Source organism: Ixodes scapularis, unplaced genomic scaffold, assembly GCF_016920785.2.
Source record: "Ixodes scapularis isolate PalLabHiFi unplaced genomic scaffold, ASM1692078v2 ptg000069l_1___fragment_2___debris__unscaffolded, whole genome shotgun sequence".
NCBI lineage: Eukaryota > Metazoa > Arthropoda > Arachnida > Ixodida > Ixodidae > Ixodes > Ixodes scapularis.
The window spans coordinates 79,518-86,257 of NW_024609905.1; the positions used below are offsets into that span (position 1 = coordinate 79,518).

Here is a 6,740-nt window from a genome sequence, read left to right on the forward strand (position 1 = left end):
GCTGCGTTAGTCGACGAGAACGTCGAAAAACGAATCGCAAAGGTTATAGGTCACGCCCCGTGTTTCTTAGGTTGTCTGTGACTAAAAAAACAGCAAAAGCACTATACACACAAAACGACTCGTCGTGTCTCCCTCCTCCTCCTTCTCTTTGTTTATTGTCGCTCTGATTGGCCAACTGCCACGACCAATCGCCGATGCCAAACAAGCAGCAGGAGGTCGCACCGAGAAGAGAAATAGAGAAGCAGAAAAACAAACAAACAAGGCAAGCAAAACTTCGACGAAGCTTGTTTCGACGGTGACGTCCACATTCCTGCGGTCTTGAGTACCAGGACAGAGCATCCACGTCCGCACCTGACCACGAACACTCTCGAGGAGGAAAAGAGCTCTTCCGTAGCGTCTCCTGCAGTGGACCATCTTTTCCCCTTCGTCCTTTCCTTTTTTTTTTTTTTTTTTGCTTCCTCTTCAAGTCCTGCAGGGTACGCAGGTTCCACTTGAGTCTCCAAGTCACCGCATGATTGACAGCCGGTGGATCTGGAATGGCGAAAAAGGACGACTGATCGAGAGGTCATTGAGAAGTGCTCTGTTGGCTCTTACCGTACCAGCAACGAAGGTCCGCTTAACTTTGTCTTTAACTTTTCTTAAACGACTTGTTTGTTGTATTTAGGAGATCTGTGTGACTCCCCTTGGGCTTTTGTCTAAGTAGCGTCTTATTTTTGTTGATTTTCTTTTATTTCTGTCAACCGGGGTGGTCTGTGAGTTGAAGTGGTTTCGGGGAATGCTGAACGCGAACTCAAGGCTTCCTCAAGGCGCATATCCGAAGAACAACGACAAAAGCTAGGTGGGCCCGGTGTCTTTTCTTTTTTGTTTTCTTTTCGTTTATTTTGTTATGAAGACTTACCCTCTCCAGTTTCTTCGAGGTTAGAGGGGCGTATGTTTATTTGAACGGCCGTGTGCATGCATGCACCTGACCATATATTTCTGCGTGTTGCGTGAAAGGCGTGGCAATTACGGCATTCGAATCTTCACCCGGTGAGAGCTGAGTTCGCCAATCGACCTTTACATTTTTGACCCTATTTTTATCAGTGATGAGTTTTTATTTTGGGGGTCAACAGGTTCGCCTGCGTGGCCAATTTCCTCGAAGGTTTAGTAAATTTATATTTGAAGATGACCTTTAAAAAATAATAGAATTCGAATATGTCAAAGTTGGCCGTCTGTTGAACAAATCCGCTCACTTACTAAATATTGTTCTCGTGTAAGCTTGCACTGATTTTCTCATAGAATCATAACCATGCAACTCACAATCTCGCGTCGAGTAGAAGTACTACATAGAGGCATCCTATCGTCCTAACATTTTGTAACCAGAAAACGTTTTCCCAGTCCCATAAATACATGTCACCCCTTTGGAATCACGTTCCATGCTGCCACTTCTAAACTTAGCAGATTTAGGCGCGATAGTATCTAGTTCATTTCACATGAACTTGTCAAGCTGTGGTAATGTTCCAGTTATAATATTTTTAGTGTCTGATTTCGGCTTCAATGTTTGTTCGTTTTTCTTTTGCACCACACAACATAACCTATGGTGCGTATTTTCCGGAACTTATAATTGAAAAAAAATCGGCGGATGTTTTTCGGTGTTTATTTATTGTTTACACACCGGTGTACCTCGGTTGGACGACTTGTGACGAAACAAAAACGTTGATTAGCGGTGAAAAAAAATTAATATTGCACAGAAACACTTTAGAGTTCCAATTTTATACGCTCTTCTTCACTTGCGAGCATTTCTTTTTGCACTTGATTATTATAATAGATGCAAGCATACTTTGAGAGGCTTGCATCCTTCATAGCTTTTCAGATCGGGCGTTTCGCAGGGTTCTAACCCATCGTCTCTGCTTTTTAAAATATTCGTGAACGATATGTACTCATGCATAAATTTCTCAAAAATGTTACAATTCGCCGATGACGTTAAGTCTTATCGAGCTATTGTTGACATTTCTGAATGCGATAAGCTACAGAAAAATATTAGAACATTGGCAGATTGGTGCAAGGACAGCAATTTGGTTCTTAAGCCGGCTAAAACAAAAGTTACTATATCTTTTTCGAGAAAACAGTTTTTTAACACCCTTGACTACATTTTGAACAATGCTCGACTGAGCGCTTTTCAATTGCACGTGATCTAGGAATCTTCTAAAACAGTGAACTGATAGTCTGTGATCATGTGCTGGCATATTTCAGCAATGCGTGTTACCGTACTCTGGGCGCGATTACCAGAATGACGCGTAATTTCAGAGGGTGCACTCTAAAAAAAGCCCGTGAGTCCACTTTCCCCCAAAACACTCAGAGAGCCATTCACTGTAACTTACGGAGGCAGCTCAGCGAATGACGATGACGAAACGTATGTTTAGACCAAAAAAACGCAGTCTGAGTTGTGACATCAAGCAATGCAAAACGTCACGCTTGCATTGCTTAATGTCTCAACTCAGACTGCGGTTTTTGGTCTAAACATGTTTCAGCATCGTCATTCACTGAGCTGCCTCCGTAAGTTGCGGTGATTGGTTCTCCGAGTATTGTGCGGGAAAGTGGACGCACGGGCTTTTTTTAGAGTGTACTGTCGCTTATATATATATATATATATATATATATATATATATATATATATATATATATATATATATACATCGATCCCTCATCCTGTCTAAACTGGATTTCTCCAGCATTGCTAGGAACCGTTTAAACCAGACAAACTCGAATGAGCTTGAAAATATTCAGAAGTTTTTTTCGACTGCTTTACGATAGTTATTTTAACGCTCGAATTCATTTCAGCCATGAGCAGTTGTTGAAGATTTCAAACCTGTACTGACTCTCCGGAAAGGGGCAGGCGGGAGACTTTTTTATTTTTACACAAATGTCTCTGCGGTTTTATCGATTGCCCCCAAACTAACCTCATCCGTGTTCAGTGCTGTACTTGGCAGGACTGTCCGCTCCCATCCTGTTTTCGGTTCCTTTGGGCCAGCATATTTTAACACGCCCGAAGTATATTTTTTTCTTTGCGAGAAATTTTTAGTATGCGGTTTTTGCTAATGCTTTTATAATGTAACGCTTCTGTGTATCAGTCTTTTTAGCATAGTGTTACTTTTAGCTTTATGTACTTCTTTTCATGTACATTTATATTTTACGTTTTTGTTTCTTTATATTATGTATGTGTTTCGTGTGCCTGCTTTTCATGGAACCCTAGGCATGTACATCTCAACACTGCACGCTTATGTAGGCTCACGGAATGTTTAGGGGCACCGGAAAAGTGCAGTAAATAGATAAATAAATAGCAGCACGAAAATGCCCTCTCCATATTTGCGCTGGACATGGGAACTTTTAAAATGTCCAGTATGGCTTGGAACTGTAATGGTAAATGAAGTTTTTCATAATAACACGGGATCAACGGCGCTATTCACGGCAGTGTGTTTTTGATATTTGAATTTCTTGCCGATTTTTTTTGTTTGTTTTGTCAGTTTATTTTATTTTTGTTTGCTTTGCCCCTCCCCTCTACAATGCTTCGGCGCTTGAGGGTATGTACAATAAATAAATGTACAATAAATAAATAAATAAATACCGGTAACAAAGAAAATCGGATTTTATATAGATCGCCAAGCTTGCGCTCGTCTCAGACGACCAGCAGATAGATAATTTCATAAATCTCAAACCCTCGGGCGCAGCTCCATTATTGAGCATTTTGTCACCAGCAAAAGTTTATCATTTTCTTTTTAGGTTAAATTTGAAAGTGCACAGCACATAACCCCAGTTAAGACTGCAGAATGCGTACAAACGGAAATTTCAGTAACTAAAAGGCCAATCCCCCCCAAAACGATGCAGTCGCACACAAATGTCTGTCGCTCTAGGATAGGCATGCTGCGTCTTCCCTCTACCAGAAGGACTGTAACCCTCGCTAACAGCTCAGTAAACTCTGTCTGAAACCGCGTGATCAAATACGCAGTCCAGTTATGGCCACGTCATTGGATCGAGCTGGTCCATTCTGCATGCACCAACAGAGTGTTTCCAAACAGGCCCGCTTTGCCCACACCAGGTGTGGGCACTGCGCGTGCGCAGAAACCAAATTCGGGAGGAGGGAAGCCTTTGCGCATGCGCAGTACCGACAGCAGCACCATCGCAGTGGAGGGACGTAAGTGAGTTGGGTTGGTCTATGAGCAAAGCTACCAGGCCTTATGATGGCCGGTGCGACTGCATTGGCTCGAAGAGACTAGTCACTCCCCACCCTTATTTTTAATTTGGGTTTAACTTAAACTCACAGCGCGAGGCGTCTGTAGAGCCGAGGTCCATGCCGAGCACACCGCCAGGTCGAGTCAAGCCAGGCCAAGCCAAGGGATGTCTCCTGGATTGTTTGCTCTAAGGGAAGGAAGAGAAAAATTGAAAACGAAGTAAACTGACCGGCGCCTTGGATTTTGAATGGCGATAAACGTTAACGTGCAACATGTGAAACCCAGCCATCTGGTGATTCCATTGCGTTAGTTCCCACCAAAGCGGATCTAGAAGCATCTTGCCAAGATACACATGACCCCCCAAATCAAAGGGGGCGAGAATTCCCAATAGGCTAGGTTAAAATCCGACAGTCAAACAATTCCTGTCTCACACAAATAAACGCACCTTAAGGGTTCCTGTAAAAAAAAATGTAAAAAGTATATGATAAAACTTTACAAGCAATGTAGCCCCAAGAAACAAGCAATCGAATAAGACGAATAACCAACATTCCCCGCGCGTTTTTCAATGGCAACCCGATGATCGTGCCCTGAATATAGATTTCACGCTGGATGTTTGCCTATGTACACACGGCAAGGAGCGCGTTCTTGAAGCCTCAAGGTACACACGACAACGGAGCGACCGACTATGGCGGCCCCCCAAGGCGTCAACAAGGACCCGACCTTTATTTCACTTTTTTCTCCCTCCGCTGTTATCCATCTATCCGTCCATCCATGGGAAGCTTTAGCCTCGCAGGCTACCCAAAAACGGACCACCAGGTGTCGCCACTTCCCGCCCAACCTACCAACCGCCCCGACGCTCTTCCCCAAAACCATAAAAGGGATCGACCTTTTCCGCGCGTTCACTGTCAATCTTAGAAACAAATAGGCAGCTGTGTTTGTGGTTGACTCTTGGCCCGTCTGCTACGAGCGCTGCAGTTCGTGAGGCTCGAATAGCCGGGATAGATTTTGGCCCGTTTAAACATAACCTAACCCCCTCTCCCCAACCAAAACTTACAAAAGAAAAAAGGAACAACCAAACAAAAACTTAAAACTAAACTAAAAGTTACCATAAGTGAGCGTCTCCTCCGTCCATAGCGCACAGCCGTTAAAAGTGCAGACGGTCGAGGTTTTGGAAGGGGGGGGGGGGCTCAAAATCCCCAATTCAAACACATACACACCGGACGGGGTGGTCTCTGTGGTGCTTCGATTTGGGACCGAAGACCAACAAAAAGAGTCACAAAGAGAGTCACAAAGGGGGTCACAAAGACCGGCATAAAGAGGGCCCGAGACCACGTGCGGCTTGTCGTTTTTGCGGCCTCCCCTTTCTTCTTGTGGGGCGGATGGCTTCGTGTGGTATACTACACTGAGGCTGGCTGCTTCAAGTCCATATCCGAAGCGTCCTCCGAGTCACGTACTCGTATTCCCCGGGACCACCTGTCTTGCGCTGACTTTTGGGTGGAAAACGACGACGGCTATATTTGGTGGGCGGGAATTGAAGAGACCGACCGACGGTAGTATTGTGGTGGGTTCTCGTGGTTGTTTTTTGTGGCCGGGCTGGTTCTGCTGCGAGCTGCATAAAAATCTGTTGTGAATGGCGCGTGTTTGTGCTGGAGGTGGCGGAGGAAGAGAGCAGATTTTGGCTTTAGATGCCTTTTAGGTTACATTGAGAGAATGGGTGGGGGAGTTTGATGGGTCTGAAAGCGTTTGTTGGGGGTCATTTGGTTGGACAATGACTTCTACATCCAGTATGGCTCCTTTCTTGGTTGCGGTGTGTGACTTTCACACGCGCATTTGCAGTTTTAAGCTGACTTCCTGTTTTCGATGTTCGAAATTTGATGACAATAGGAAAAAAACGAAAATACCTTTTTTAATATAAAATAGTTTTTTCTTGGTTTGGTTATGTAAACTTTTTCTGACTGGCCTCATATGTCAATGCTGGCAAAACTCATATTAAAGCTTATTGGATGGAGCCCAAATTAAAGCATATATACCAGAAAATTACGACGGAGTTCGACCGTTCGCCTTTAACAAAACTAAGTATAGACTCTCTAGCCTAAAACAGTTCTGTATAGTGAACAATTTCAAGCTTGGAATAGGTGTATTCCGCTCGTTGGCTTCTGCAAGTTGTTTGGCTGCAGTTGCACCGAGTGTTAATAAAGGCAGAAAGCTAGCACTGAAGGTGAGGCATCGAGTGCCTTCTCGCCCCCTACAGTATCGTGTGTTGATCTATGTTAATCAGAACCCCACTCAAAATTCCTAATTTTTTTTTTTTTTTTCAATTGTGCCGTATATATTACCCGGTCTAGAATCGCGCGATCATAGGACCCAGGATGCGCGACGGCATTCGTGGTGAATCTCAGCTTCGACGTCTCTATTAGAAAGAGATATCAGAGGCCCTGTTTAGATAAATTCCTCGCGCAGCCTTCCTTCGTGTGTGGCCTCCAAAAGCGTAAAGTGGGCGGAAGCAAATATTTGAGGGTTTGTTCCGCGACA

The 6,740-nt window shown here is 44.1% G+C and overlaps 1 long non-coding RNA gene across 1 annotated transcript; it reads right to left on the bottom strand.

Annotated features, from left to right (window-relative positions):
• Positions 1-454: 454 nt before the first annotated feature.
• Positions 455-4,395, bottom strand: LOC115329477. The gene is made up of 2 exons (XR_005715921.2): positions 4,299-4,395; positions 455-531 (listed from the first exon to the last, which is right to left on the bottom strand). It is a non-coding gene; the product is annotated as an uncharacterized LOC115329477 (long non-coding RNA).
• Between the last annotated feature and the right edge of the window lie 2,345 nt (positions 4,396-6,740).